Source organism: Rhinolophus ferrumequinum, chromosome 6 (genome assembly GCF_004115265.2).
Source record: "Rhinolophus ferrumequinum isolate MPI-CBG mRhiFer1 chromosome 6, mRhiFer1_v1.p, whole genome shotgun sequence".
NCBI lineage: Eukaryota > Metazoa > Chordata > Mammalia > Chiroptera > Rhinolophidae > Rhinolophus > Rhinolophus ferrumequinum.
In genome coordinates this window covers 19,089,116-19,101,037 of record NC_046289.1, presented here as the reverse complement: position 1 = coordinate 19,101,037, position 11,922 = coordinate 19,089,116, and positions in this window count along the sequence as shown.

The window sequence follows — 11,922 nt, the reverse complement described above, 5'->3', positions numbered from 1 at the left end:
ACACCAGATTATAGAATGAACACATGTGACTTCCAAGGAGTAACAACTGGAATAATTTTGTTTGTCATTTTATCTTCATTTCTTGATTGCACAAAGAAAATGGGCAGGTCAAATTCTGTCGTAATAGGACAAGGGAGTTGTTTCCAAGTTCCTTTCTTGGGTGAAATTTTATGGTACCCATTACTGAGTGAAAACAAAAGAGAAGTTTAGCAATCATTCAGCTACCGGTATGCACAGACTGCTATCATAATGGCATTTGCTGAAATGGCAGATATCCAGTATACCATGGCAGAATTTCACCATGACCATTTCTGATAACCAGAATGTGATAGCATGATTACCTACATCTAATTGAATTTCACAGCCTTGGTCTCCACACAGACTGCAAAAACATCTTCTTAAAATCATTTAACTGTTTTCTGCCGGATAGATAAACATCAGCTTTTCCTGAAGGCTTTATTTCATTGAAATTTTAATAGCAATGAGATTTAACATTTTCAACAAATAACGTATAACATACTAAGTTTAATCTCTTGAAACAAACTAACAAATCCCTCCTTCCCAATTTCTCTGGACGGAGACGTACTGAATGTCCTCTCAGAATTCTCAAATGTTGAGTTATTTTTGATTCAGAACATTTCCACTGGTCGCCCTTGAGTAGACATGCCATATTATCACATTACCTTTGGAATCTCTTTAAACTGTGACCCACATTCTCAGCAAGGCAACTAGATATGAACACCTTCTTCTCCATCAACTTTTTTTTTTTTTTTTAAAGATATCTCCCTTGAGTAACTGGTCACCTTGCAAGGTCTCAATCCATTGAGTTGAGTACATGTGAAACATATTCCTATGAAATGTAGGACTTTTTTTTTTGCTTCATTTAGAAGTACCAAGAACTTTATTAATCTTTTCCCATATACTTGAGTTGTGAAATTCACAATATTGTCCTACAGAATTACATTCCTTAATGTGTCGTGTACTTCCTTCCCATCCCGCTCCTCAATTATACACGTGTTTGCACATGCACACAAATGCATATTCATACATCTATAGTTTAAAAATGTTCTAGGTTAAGTCTCAACTGTCTAAGTCAAAATTCAGCCTTTGATAAAAGAAAACAAAATTTTAAGGGGCCAAAAGTTACACACTTTCAGTTATAAAATAAATAAGACATGGGAACGTAATATACAGCATGGTGACTATAGTTAATACTATATGTATATTTGAAAATTGCTAAAAGAGTAGATCTTCAAAGTCCTCATCACAAGGGAAAAAAATTATGTTTGGCGATGGATGTCAACTAGACTTACTGTGATTATTTTGCAATATATACAAATATCGAATCATGATATTGTACACTTGAAACTAATAATAATGTTGCATGTCAATTATACCAAAACAAAAACTTGTTTCTCAATCCAAAAAGAAAGAAAAATTACATTAAGCTCTTACTATTCATTATTGCTCTCTGTAAATACAGATCAGGGATGCTATCTTCCACAAATAATCTTTTTCACATGATCTGTCTGAAAAACAATCTTGTGAACTCATTGTCTCCTTGTCTTCATATCTCCTTTCCAGGTACCTAAACCAGTCTTCAAAAGTGTATTTAGCTAACTAAGACTTCAAATGTTCTGTCTACTCCCAAGATAGCTTCATGTTAATCAATAATGAATCTTAATGAATTTCTAAATGGCAGGTTTCCAGATATCCTTGATGGGGATAGGAAGAATTGGAGTGGAAACACTGCCAGTGCTTTCAAAGGAAGGGAACAAAAAGGAAAGTGGCAAAATGCATAGCTTGTGATTTTAATAAGCAAAATTGTACCAACTAATATTAGAATTTTCATACATTATTTCTAATCTTTACCCTGCAGAGTGGACACTATTATTAGCTCCATGTTTACAAATAAGGAAGCTGAAGCTCTCAGTTAGTATGTAATTTGCCCAGAGTCAGAGAACAGCAAAGTGGGAGAGCCGGGATCAAAATTAGGTCTACAGGTGCTTATGCCCACCCACTTGTGCGTGCACATTTTCCTCGACTCTGTCAGAAGGCTTTGGGGAAGGAAAGTGAGAGCTCAAAATCTCTAAGTGTCAGCTCCAAGTACTTTGGAATTTGTACAGGGTAAGAGGTTGGACCAGAAGATATATATGAAGAACCTATAAATGCCCTTCCCTCCACCTTTTTAAAACCCAAAGAAGCTTTGAAAGTAAAATAAGAAGAGCATGGGCTTAGAAGTCAGAAGGCACTGGGTCAAATTCTGTTTCTGACAGTTATTATACTAGCTGTTACCTTGGATAATGTTACTTAGTTTTCTGGAGCCAAGTTCGCCCATATAAAGAATGTAGCAATATCTACTTAATAGGGCTACTGTGAGGATGAAACGAAATAACTTACACGTATGTAAATCTCAGGACGCTCATAGTATAATCTCAGTCAAGGATTCTTCCTAATCCTTCCATCCATTGTTATAGTTTATTTATATCGAACTTTTGAATAGCTGCAAAGGAAGATGCTTTTCAAGTCTGTAACAACATATTCTTAAGTGAGCACTGGACAGCAGCTGTACCATCATGGCTCAGAGCGTGAATTCTAAATCCTAACGACCGGTTCAAATCCTGGCTCTACTCTTTAAAAGTTGTGTAATCATAGCACGTTTGTGCAAACACTTCTGTTCCTCAGTTTCCTTATCTGTATACTAGGGATAATAATAATGGTATCTGTAAAATAGGGATAATAATGATAAAATAGGGATAATAATAAAGTTCATAAAATTCAAATTTACTAATACAAATAAAGTGCTTCGTACATGCCCACTTAGTGACTGGCACTTAGTAAGGGATCCATACAGGCTCGAAATAATAGAGCTAGAACAGTAATCTTCCATTGGGGGTGATTCTGCCCCCCTCTCAGGGACATTTGGCAATGTCTGGAGACATTTTTGGTTGTTACAACTTGCCAAGGAGATGGCATCTAGAGGGAGGAAGACAGGAGTACTGCTAAACATTCTAATATACATAAGACAATCTCACAACAAAGAATTATCTACTCCAAAATTTCAATAGTGAAATTTTCAATAGGTTAAGAAATACTGAGTTGAGAAAATGCACTCCTGGTCAACAGAGATTCTGAGATAATGCCCCCATGGGGCAGAAGAGGTCACTAGTCACATATTACTGGGAAACCAAATATCCCCATAGAAATGCACCCCGTTTAATATCAAATAAGCTAATGTGAAAAAAAGTAAAAGTGGTTATTGGATGTATGGGGTTATAACAACTCAGTGTGTTTTAGAATTGTGTTAAAATGATCTTTTAAAAGAATATTTCTCATTAGAATCACTATGCTAAAATTCACTGAATGAGAATTTTGAGCATAGATGAGCAAGGATGCATAAGGGCTTTAGAGCCCATAAAAATTAATGCTTGCAAATTTATCTGGATTCCTTGCCCCATAGGACCTAGCAAGAGAAAATGGTCTGCCTATAATTGATACTGAGTAGGAAAAAAGTGACATGAATTTTCACACTCCTTTGTATTTCACCCTCTTCATCCTGGCCCAGATACTTTGTGGGTGATGGGATTAAAGAAGACTAAATGTGAAGGGAGCAACACATCTCTTTTTTCACAGTCTCCATGTTTCTGGTGAATTTAGCAGGATCTCTAAGCTGGGAGGATTCCTTATCAATCCCCTCTGTGAGTTTCTCTGTATCTCCTCCACCTTGAGTTGAAGAAGGTACCTTGGCAACTTGAACCAGAACCTATTAAGCCCAGGGGATGGCTTCCCTTACCAAGAAGCAGGCGTCAAAATCTGAGGAGGAAATTAGGGAGCTCTCTGTGTCAGGAACACACTCTTGGTCCTGACCTTCACTATTTGGGACGTGATGGTTGGTACTCAGGGAACGGGATGGTTTCAATGAGGTCCCTTTCCATTCTTCAATCCTTGGCAGGGATGTATTGCTCAAACACAGGACACTGTTCCAATGAACAGAAGACACATAAAGAGATATGACTCCTTCTCATGCTGGCAAGTGCCATCCACCAGAGAGGCTCATATGTGTTTAACATGGACTCAACACTGCCTGCTATGTGTGAAAAACATGACTCTCTGTGTTATTCTGATTGCGGTGGGCTGAACAATATGCCCAAACATATTAAGTCCTAATCTCTGGAATTTGTAAATGTTGCCTTATATGTAGATTTGATTAAGTTAAGGATTTTGAGATGAGGGGATTATCTTGGATTATCTGAGTGGGCTTTAAATGTAATCATGAGTGTCCTTGACAGAGGGAGGCATAGGAAGATCTGACAGAGGAGGCCATGGGACCCTGGTGGCAGAGACTGGAGGAAGGGATCAGCCACAAGGAATGCCAGCTATCAGAACTTGGATGGGTCAAGGAATGGATTTTCCCCTAGAGCCTCCAAAGTAAGCACAGCCCTTGATTTCTGCCCACTGAAAATAATGTTGGACTTCTGAACTATGAGAGAATATATTTCCATTGTTTAGGCCACCGGTTTGCAGAAATTTGTTTCAGCAGCCACAGGAAACTAATACACTGGTCATGACTGAGGACTCTCTTCTCACAGGCCTCCATTAGCCTAATCTAAGAGGAAAAGAGGGAATGGAGGAATAGGAAAAAGAATAAAGGAACAGAAGGCAAGCAAGAGATACAAGAGGATTGAAGAAGAGGAGACAAGAGAAGACAAGAATCAGGAAAAAGTGGAGGAGAAACAATTCACTGAGTGGTATAGGTCCGCATGTGAATTATATTGGGAAGAAGCACACAATCGCCTCCAAATTCCACGTCTACCTACATAGTAGACGTTCAAGTTATGCCTAGGTCTGTGACATAAGGGAAATTTGTCTTTAAAACATCTTCATGATTCATTCAGTGGTTATAGTGTATTGTAGCTTACTGAATTTTTTCTCATTGAGGTACCAATGACTTCCTTTTGGTAGAAAACAGTAACCCCTTAATCACTGAGCTCTTTGACCTGATGTGGCAACACCAAACATCCTTCAAGATCCTGTTTATAATCCACTCCCTCTATGAAATCTCCCTTGACCTTTTCTGAATTCCTATTACACTCCCAGAAAGTATATTTGTTATTTCTCCCCCTCTAAAAAGAGGCTAGTTATGCTGCTAAACATCCTAAAATGCATAAGACAACCCCCGACATCAAAGAATTATGACATTTTGATACCTCCTCCAGCAATTTGCACAGGGCTGGTTTGTAACGTAGTCCTGCAGTGACTGACTATCTACTTTTCTGAGCATAATAATGCAGATGGTCTCATCACCCTCATCTTCTACCTACTTATCATGTTGTACAATGATGATTGATGCTGAGAATTATGTCCCTGAGGTGTGCTAAATCGTAGGCATGCTAGGTCTAAATCATAAAAAATAGATCGATGTAATTCATTATCTTGCTGGTTAAGAGAATCTACTCATACGTTTTTAGGAAGATTTCCAACTGGAAGAGTTGAGGCCAGAAAGCATTTCTAATTCATCCTAATTTCACCCAAAAATGCAATTAACAGCAACCCCTCAAATCTCAAGTACCGTGTTTTCCCGACAATAAGACCTAGCCTGACAATTGGCTCTAATGCGTCTTTTGGAGCAAAAATTAATATAAGACCCGGTTTTATTTTACTATAAGACCGGTCTAATATAATATAATATAATATAATATAATATAATATAATATAATATAATGTAATGTAATGTAATGTAATGTAATGTAATGTAATGTAATACAATACAATACAATATAATATGGTCTTATATTAATTTTTGTTTCAAAAAACGCATTAGAGCCGATTGTCCAGCTAGGTCTTATTTCCGGGAAAACATGGTATTCAAGTATCTGAAGATTGACTTTCTTACCAGAAGTTATAGTCTTCTCCTAAGATATACTGAAGGTACCTGCTTTCTGGTATTTATTTCCCAATATGTGGCAAGTCTTAGTATAAAAGTTAAGTTGATTTTTTAAATTGATTATATGTTCCTGCTATACTTTCCCAATGGAAGTACTGTGTTTTGAGGCATGTTTATATTTTTCATATTGCTCATTTTCATCCACTGTTGTTGTCACACAGCATCCTAACCGTCTGTCCCTTCCATCCTTTCCTTAGGAAAGAGGGTTGCGGGGTTGTCTCCCCTAGGGGTTGAGTTTATAAGTCTCTTCTCTTTGGTCCCAGTATGCTGGGTCTGCAATCAAAGACGAGTAAGTTTCCTCAAGGGAGGGACGACTTAAGCCAGACGGGACCCCGGGGACCCCCATGAGTTTGCCTTAACACTAAGAGGGATACCCCTCCTCCAATGCTTTCTGGGAAGCTGCTGACGCATGCTTCAATTGTCCAGCACCCTATTGTGCTAGGAACGTTAACTGAGCGAAACCAGCTGGCTCCCTGCTTAGCTCATGGGAAAATTACCTTGAGAGACCTACTCCCCCGGGGGTTGTACATACCGCACCTTGGTCACATGGGGACAGCATGCACAGGTTGCTTTGGGACACTATGATTGGGTATTGGCTATATGTTAATTGTATTAGTGGTGTAAGAGTTTTGCAGACCCTGCCCAGAATCATGTGATGCCTATTGTAAAAAGCTAATAAATACCCACAATGACCCGATTCAGGGCTCCAGTCTCTTGAGGCTGTGAGTCCCTTGGTCCTCTGTGGTTTTCTTGCATTTTGTGTCTTTGTCTTTATTTCTCTTAACAAAACTTAGCCCTCGCCGCCTCCCTTGCTTTTTCCCACTGCTTGTGTTGTGCAGGACGCAACATCTCACTGTAACTGAAATTTCAGTTCAGTTCAGCCAATTATCCCACAATAAGTGATCAGATAACTGCCCACATGCAAATCATTATGTGTACACATGGCTAAAGAATCTAGTCAAGCATGTGCAACTGTTTGCGAGAATCCCTCATGGTTTCACATTTTAATGTTTATTTTTTTATTTTTAAGCATAAAAAGACCAAAAGCACATTGTGGCATTCCCATCGTGTAAAAGCAGTGAATATAAACCACATCATACAATTAAGAATAACAAACACACAGAGAATGGAAATAAATTAAATAAAAACGAGTAAATTAATTAACACACTTCCAAAACAGAAAACCAAGACCGAAAATATTGTACACCTTAGTGAAATAACAGCTGCCTTATTAAAAACCATATGTGCCACTAGTATGGTATTTTATAATTTATTGCCTTTCCCACCTTGGAAAAATCATATTACAGTTATATGGCCCATATTAACAGTTTTTTGGCCTTTTATAAGTAACAGCTTTCGAAACTGGACATTTAGCTATCCATTAAGTCAGCTGCTTGAGAAAAGCTTTCATTTTTTGTTTTTGACTCTTAGATTGCTCCAAAAGAATGATTCAGACAAATCATAAAAGGATTAATTCATAATATTACATGATGAAATTCATAAAGTATACCTGCACCCTCTCCAACTAGTGTGTTATCTATGTATCTAAAGCATGATGCTTTCACATCACTCACATGTACACAGATTTCTATTTTGATGACCTTAATTAGTCCAGAATAATGAGTAGGATCAAAAGGCCCACACACCATGAAAAGCTTAGAGGCTTTTAAGTAGGGAAAAGTGTCCTTGACTAGGCTGATACTACCAGGTTCCTTTTTTCTTCTTTCCAGAGAGAATACTATAGGTGACAGCCTATTTTCTGGTTTGCTAATGATAAAATGCTTAATCTTCTTTCAGCACTTTCTAAAACCCTTAAACTTTACTTTCCTCCTGAGAGAACTCTGCCCCGAAGGGGAAAATCGTTTTCTTCACCCAGAGCCTTTTTCCTTGTATTAATATTAATATCCCACGAGAATATTAGCTCTGGAGGAAAGAATTTGGTGGCAAAATTCCATATTTACTCATGAAATCCACCCCCAACTTCCACTCACACATTTTAACAGGACGGTCAAAAGAAAAGCTCCCCAGTCCCACCGCCCTTTCTTCACACTTCCCCTCAGTTCCTCCTGACACACATTCTGGTTTCTTTTGTTTTTTTGATTTTTTTTTCCTGCGGAACCAAGTCACTTTTACTAGCAGAGGCTCTACTTTGGGAGAGTATACTTTGTATTCATTAGGATAAAAAAGCATTTAAGTTTAAAAAAAAAAGAAAGAAAAAAAGAAAGAAAAAGAAAAACTTACTTGGCACTGGCTAGAGTATAGAGACAGGAAATGGAGGCTGTTCAGTCCTCTAGGCTCTAATTCCACCTGGCTGCTCTTCTCCCTCCCCACTCATGGGTTAAAGGAAGGGTATATCAAAACATAATGCATCATCAAGCCTCAGTAAGATTTCAGCAGTGTAGTGGCGTGGACAGCAATTGCCTAACCTTCCTTTCCTGTTCAAAGGACTTGCTGAAAGAAAAGAAACTCCTTAATGCCAATGATTCTTTAAAACGATTTTTAAGTGACTGTTTCCATAGGTGGCCAAGTGACAAAGCACATGAACTCTGAAGCCACACCCTGCGTTCCAATGTGGGCTCCACACTTGCCCATATCTGATTTTGAGTAAGTTACTCAATCTGTCTGTGCCTCAACTTCCTCATTTGAGATGTATTCTCAAATGAAAAAGATAAATAATACCAGCATCAGAGAGTTGTGAGGATTAAATGAGTTAAAATATACAAAGTGCTTCAAAATAGTGTTGGCACGTAATAGCACACAGTATGTGTTAGGTATAAAGTATCCACATCTCTTTCCCAGTCACATATGACAATTCGAAGATAAGATTTGAAGATATGAAGATATATTTGTAGCAATACAGTATCTATCTGTCTGTCTATCTACCTATCTATCTGTGTAACCATCTATCTAAGGAACTGGCACTCAGTAAATATTTGGTGAATTAATACAATCTAACAGAATAAATAGGCTAATTCTAGAGTCTAATTGGCTTTGTCACTGATTATTGCATATTTGGTGTGATGTGTTGCTGTACAATACAGGGAGACAAGAATCTCAGAGTTCAGGGGACATTTCTATGAAGTGGGTCAGGCTTAGACAGTAGAAAAAAGTCAGGATCATTTATGGAAAACTACCATGTGCCATATTCTGAGCCCGGCACTTTTCATGTGTCATTATATAAATGTCTCCTAAAAGCTCTCTTAAAGTAGACACAATAAATTCCATTGTGCAGATGAGATGAATGAGCTCAGTAATAGTAAGTAAATTACCCCTAATTGCATAGCTAGAAACTGGTGGTGAAGGGGGAATTCTCATCCTACATGATTTTTTTTTTTTTAGCAAAACATAACATGGAGAAAGGAGAAAGGTGGGTTATGCAAGTTAAATGATTTCACAAAAGGGTCATTATTGAATAAATCATTGACAAACAAGCTTTATGATTCAAAGATGGTTGGTATTTCTTAGAGTTAACATTGAAGCAGATATTCAGACTACACATTGCCCACACTTAATCCAGTGGAGAATGCCACCGTACATTCCAGTAGTAGACTTACAGACAGTCAGAGGTGGAAAGTGACCCAGAAGACTATTTAGTCCAACTTCTTCAGTTAACAGCTAAGGGACATCAGAGGTGAAACGGCAGGCTCAATGTCATATAGGCAATTAGTGGCAGAAGCAGCCAGGATTCCTCTGGACCCAACATGCCACTCCTTTCAGCATGCAGGATAGCCAATGGGCTTTTTAATCCATCCATTTAGATGCATGTAAATTCTAGTTCATTTTAAATACCCGAATTTATCCTACTTTAACATCTAAACCTAAAAAGAAAACTCAGCTGATTCTTAAAATTCTTTGGGGAAATATAATAAATAATAAGAATGTTCTCTTAAAAAGCAGGTGGCATTTATATTTAGGAGCTTCTATTTTTAAAACCTACCAAAATTCTAGTATGTATCCTGCCAAATGAGAACAAAAATTAAGTATTGTCTGCATGGGAGAACAGCCTTTTTAAAGGAAAGTGCTGCATTTCTTCATGCGGAGAGGAATTAAAAGCATCTTTATTTATTTTTTTGTTAGATCGCATTCATTCAATCTAACAGAGTACCAAACAGCAATAATAGCAGGAATCCTACTTTCCTGGCATATTTCACAGCACTCACGACAGTGCTGTGTTTTCGGTAGTCACTGATTGATTGGTGGTAACTTTTCCTTGTTCAGTACAAGAGAGGGCTTCAGGACAAGTCACACAAAATATGCCAGCCACTGTGCTAGGCAAAACACATGCCTTTGAAGCTATGAGAGCTATTATTGATATCCTACTAGGGAGATGGAAGAAGGCGATGGCTCCGGACTATGCCAGTGTTTGTGTTGTATAGAACTATGCAGCATAGCATGCACTTTCTTCATTACAGTATCATTAGGAAAGTTAAGTCTTTCACTGTGCACGCACCAGAAGTTTATCACCATCAGCATCATCCCTTCTCAAGCTGGCAAGCAACAGGCTGCGTGACGGGACCCATACTAAAGCGAAACTGTACCATCTAGCTATATCATGGTACACAGCTAGATCACAGGGCTTAGGGAGCATGGTTCATGAGTTATAAGAGACAGTTGCAGTGTGAAAAGCACATTGTCCACTGCTTCAGCACACTGTACGATTACAAACATAACAAAACACCTGAATGTGCCAGATCTTGGGAAGCTCAAACTTTTCAACTTTAAACTTCAAAATATGCCAAACATCACTTTGGCAGAAAGGGTTTCGGGTTGCAATAACAACGTGGAGAGAGAGGAAGTACTAAAGGTAAAGACAAAAAAGGATGGAAGTACACAATTCAAATGATTTTTATAGCACTTAGCCCAAGTCAGCAAATAAATTGCTAACTGACAAGAAATTGGCATATGAACCAGGCAAGTGTCTCAAGCCAAACATCCTGAAGTAAAGGAATGATGGTGGGATGAACAGGCAAGGAAACCACAATCAGCACAGATTAGCTGGGTGTTGGCAGGCCTTGTTGGCCCAGCAAAGGTGTACCTGCTGTATCGCATAGGGAGGGTGAAGCACAGCTTGCTGAAGACGATATTGAAAAGTCAAATGATGGAGCAATAGATGTTAACACATCATATGGGTCTCTCCACTTGCTTTAAAATACCATACTGCAAAATCAACTTGGGATTTAAGGGACCAATATTACAATCTCAGCTATTTTGTTCCACGTTAACCATCCAGTGGAAAAGTCCTGGTGAATTATGTGGTGATGACAGGAATCACTATAAAAATCCACAAATATGATGTCCAACACACGCTCGGGCCTCAACTGTATACTTACACAAACATAGGGGAGATGATGTATGCAATGAAAACACAGATCCTTTACTGGTATCCACTATGGGAAACTCAGCATATTTCGTGCTCAATAAATTAGTCATGGCTATTGGTGGCATACATATGTTAGCTGATCAGTATGATTTTCCTGCCATTCGCAGCACAGAAGGAATGGTTTAAACCCTTTGGCAGAAATTCCAAGAACACTGTGATTTGAATTTTCACGAATACAATCAGGTAACTGGTCTGTTAAGTGCTAAAAGACATTGCCAATTTGGCTACCAAGATCAGTTAATAAACCCTTTTTGCTCACTATAATAGATAGGGAAAGATGGCTGAGTATAGGTGTGGTTAGTTTAGTAAGAAAATGTATTTTGAACACAAAATATGCCAGCCACTGTGGTAGGCAAAACACAATGCCTTTCTTCAAAGAGCTTACTGTCTAGTGAAGGATCTTGCAATTTAGAAATGTGGTAATTACATTTAGAGCATCTATACATAATGTATCAAATAAAGATGCTGTTTGGATACCATTGGTTGCATTCTGCAGTTTTCTATATGGCTTTCAAAGATTTGGATTCTGGATCCAACACTGACTAAAAGAATTGAGATGTGCAATGGGTGATGATATCAAAATAACAATAAAAAAACC